Source organism: Coptis chinensis, chromosome 7 (genome assembly GCF_015680905.1).
Source record: "Coptis chinensis isolate HL-2020 chromosome 7, ASM1568090v1, whole genome shotgun sequence".
In the NCBI taxonomy this organism is placed as follows: domain Eukaryota; kingdom Viridiplantae; phylum Streptophyta; class Magnoliopsida; order Ranunculales; family Ranunculaceae; genus Coptis; species Coptis chinensis.
The window spans coordinates 73518639-73522730 of NC_141462.1; the positions used below are offsets into that span (position 1 = coordinate 73518639).

Genomic DNA, 4092 nt, shown 5'->3' on the forward strand with positions numbered 1-4092 from the left:
CACTAGATTTGGATAGTTCTCTGGCTTCCAAGATTTGGTTTTCACGAACAGAAATTCCATTGAAATACCTAGCTCAAAAGTCTGATGGTATCTTCACATCTCTAGTGTAGAAAGAGTTAGCAACTGGCTTGATGCTTAAACCCATTATCAAAGCCACGTCACTCTTCTTAAACTCCAGATCTTTGTTGCCGATTCGATAATAGAGTCTACTAACCTTGTGCTCCATTAAAGCACAAACCAAAGTAGTCGTCGTGTGCAAATTCTCTTGAATGTCTAGAAATTTAGAAAAACACGATTTCTGAAAATCTTCTCTCTCCTCCTGACTAAAACTCTTGAACAGTTTATGCATTTTGTCTAGAGATGAACGCCATGTGAGATTAAGCTTTCTCATTTTGGGAATTTTTTGAATTGTAATTGTTGTAATTTCGCATAGAAGGTTACTTAGGGTTTTTTTTTTTTTGTTAGTTAAGATTGAATCTGTAATTTTATTTTTAATCGGGTTAAGATTACACGTGTCAATTAGGACACTTTGTCGCGGTAATACAGTAATAGGTTTCCCGCCATACTAAGTGCCTTTATGTTTTTTTCTGCCAACATGCTTATGTACGTGTCAATTGTTTCACGGCACTCTGATGTTTTTGCTTTTTCTAAGTGATTTCAACGAGTTCTTTGATTATTCTTTAAATGCAAGATGTGTCGATTCTGCAATAGATGTATATGTATAAGAACAATATCATATTGGCAGGAAATTTAGGCGGGAAACCTTTTCTCTATATTCATGCTCATTCACCCAGCAGACTTGTATACATTTCTCTTTATTATCTCTCAAACAAATGGGTGGGGGAGAAGGTTCTAGTGCTACTAAAGAAACTATGGATTCAGCATTAATCGAAAATAGCAAGTGCTTTGGGTGCGGGTCAACTGGCCATTGGAAAATCAATTGTCCATAGGCAAAGCTTAAGTGTCCAAGATGCTTCAATACAAATATGAGGTATGGTGTCAGTAAACAAGAGTGGAGTCTGGGGCAAAGGTATCTGTCATGCAAGGTTAGTATCGGCAATGGTAAATGGTGCAGAGGTTTTAGATGGATTGATTTGCCAGGTGAAACAAGTGAGGATAAGGATAAACAACTTACTGGAGAAGGACCAGTTCAGGAAAGCCATTTGAAAGTCACCATTGATGGTCCGGTCAAAATGCAAATAGAAGGCAATGTCGACAATGTCAGTGAACTTGTAAGGAAACTATATATTAGAGATTAAGTCATTATTCCTTTAAATCTTGTTTTCTTTCTTTTGTTATGGATGTTATGGTTGTTTTGACATTTTGAACTTGTTCAAATGGTTGTAATTAAGTTTCATATTATGTAAATAAGTTTTCAGAATATAAGTTGCTATAAGTTGCTAATGTTGTTACAATTAATTGCTTCTTAATTTACAGTGTGTGTACTGTGCGTGAGGAGTGTTAGAGAAAGAGAAGGATGAGTGTTGGAGAAGAGAGATTGATATTTAATCTTGACTCTATTGCGATCCAACGGTTCAAAAATAGCACACAAATCTAAAGAAAACCGTGTGGTAGTGACAAGGAGACAAGGTCACATCAGGGGCAAGAGAGAGAAGTATTTTTTCTGTAGGAAAGAGAGTGTTTGTTTCTGTTGGAGAGAGAAATGGAAAAAGGTAAAAGTGCCAAATTTTCTTTGAATTGGTCAAAATTAAGTGTTTTGATTGGATTTAGAAGAATGGACACTTTTCTTTCATTTGTCATATTGTTAAACAGTTGTCTTATACCTTTATGGATCTCATAACTATTTCGAATGTGTATTCATATTTAGGAGTGACGTGGATGCAATCATTCCAGTCAGTGCGCTAAACCTGACAATAAGGACTAACGGCAGCCTTTGTTCGACGGTGCACTGCAGGTAATTTCGAAGGAAATTAATGCCTCCAACATCAAATTCAATTTATATGTTTGGTTTGGAATAGCGAAATCATTTATCCTTGATATCCTTATGATTTGATCTATATTTATTCCTTTTCTTGTCTCTTCTCATTTTTTATTCTCTTTCTTTCCAACCCTAGGTTAGTTATCGGTTTATATTCAAATGATGGACTGGTTCAGATTGCTCATATGTTGAAGTTTCCATCAAACACTAGAAATGCTAGAATTCCCCAATGTGGGGACCGTCCCTCGTTGCTGCAAATGCACCTTATGTCATGTGGTGGGTCATACACAATACAGTACATTTTGAAAAAAAAAACAAACATTGTGCTAGGATTATGATTGGTGTTGTTGTGAGTTTCCTGCTCCACCAGTGCAGATGCCACTTTCTTTACAGTCCCAATGTTTCCATGTTATATCATTATGATTGATTTTGAAAGAAAAATGAAATCCCAACCCAAAACTTTACCATGTCTGGATATTTGAGAGCATAAGATGAATTGTGATAAGATGAAGTCATGTTATGTCTTTTTCAGGGAGCATGAACCCCTCTGGTTCAAATAACAGTTCAACCCTACAAAGTCGAGTATGGATGTATGGTGCCTTGAGTACCATTGAGTACCAGCATTGTTTATAACATTCAGGTGTTAAACCATTAGTTTGTTGAAGACTGGGCTAGCGACCTGAATTATTATAAAGCCAGAAGGCCTCACTGCACAAGTATTCCCCGGTTTTGTTTGTTCATTTGACAAGCAAGTTCTGATTCTTGACTAGTCATTATTTTCTTCAGATTGTGTTTAGTGTGTTACCTGCCCATCCTTTCACCTTATCCCTGTAAATCACTATTCTGTTTGGTCTTCCCTGTTATGTTGGAATTTGGATACTCCGCAATGGATTGGTTGCTAAGAGAAATATTCACTTGAAACCTCAGTTCATGTGGATGTGTCTCTATTTGAACCCAGTAAGAAGTGTAACACTGTAATTCAGTGACTTTTGTAATTTTCTTGAGCTAAATGCCTTGGGACTTAAGAGTATGGCTTCTCTACCATATAGCTAATTAAGTTGTGGTATTGGGGCCAGAATCCAAGGTGTCTGTTTTCCTCCAAGTATTCAAAACTTAATCCCAGATTTTCATATATTTAGGTGATTCTGTTGTTTATCCTTAAAGAAAATCAGAATAATTGAACAAAGGAGTTATCTTTGTTTGCAGGTGGCTGGATACAGGATTGACTATGAGGGGTATTGACTTTCATGACAGTCCTCTGAGCTGATCATGAAGTTTTAAGATTCCAGCCAAGAAGGTGGCAAGTCTGGAAGGCAGGTCTTAAATGGAAGTTTGCATAGAGATAGTGTCTTCAGGCATAAGGAATTAGAGCTGGCTTTGGCCTGACTTCAGAAACTGCAGTGTCCTAAAACTATGCAGGCGATGTTAAAAAAAATGTTGAATCTGTAAACTAATGGTATAGTTGCGGTCCTCATTATCCTGGGACCTGGGACATACTGATAGAGAGGGAAAAAAAGGTATCTATGTACGCATCAGGGCTGGCCCTGGGGATAGTCCACACAGGCGTCTGGCTGGGGCCCCAAAATTTGGCCCAAAATAAGCCCCCCCAAGTCGACAATTAGTTGGGATCTACTGTTCTTTTTGGTCCAAAATTCGGCTCTAAATTTGGCCCAATAGTCTTTAACAAATAATAAGCCCGCCTGTTCTTTTTTCGGCCCAACTTTGGACTCAAAATTTGGCAAGCCTTCAGCAAATAAAAGGCAAATAAAGCCCAAAAACTACAACAGTAAAATCATCACACGCAATCCTATTCTAAGTAGCAGACTTGTTTTCGAACCGTGTAACTCTCAAATAACAAATCAAAGACTATTATTTTGTTTACTTAATAAATATTAATTGTTTAATACTTTAAGTCTATTTATTTGCAAAAACACTTAATAGGCAAAATGTACAATGTACTATATTTTTTCTTTACATATTAGGTATTATATATATTTTTTTGCACTGCAGTACATTATACAATTAGGTTTATTGCACTTTGAGACTATGACTCAATTCTGGTCAGTCAATGCAGTGGCCACCAGAATACACAACGTGTCCGTTCATTTCATTAGGTGGCACAAATAATATATGTGAGAAGCACGTGATGTTGG

At 36.9% G+C, this 4092-nt stretch overlaps 1 long non-coding RNA gene across 1 annotated transcript; it reads left to right on the top strand.

The window, feature by feature from the left end:
- Window positions 1-1738: 1738 nt before the first annotated feature.
- LOC147488783 (uncharacterized) lies at window positions 1739-3497 on the top strand. Its single transcript, XR_015202097.1, has 2 exons — window positions 1739-1915; window positions 3146-3497. It is a non-coding gene; the product is annotated as an uncharacterized LOC147488783 (long non-coding RNA).
- The last annotated feature ends 595 nt before the right edge of the window (window positions 3498-4092 follow it).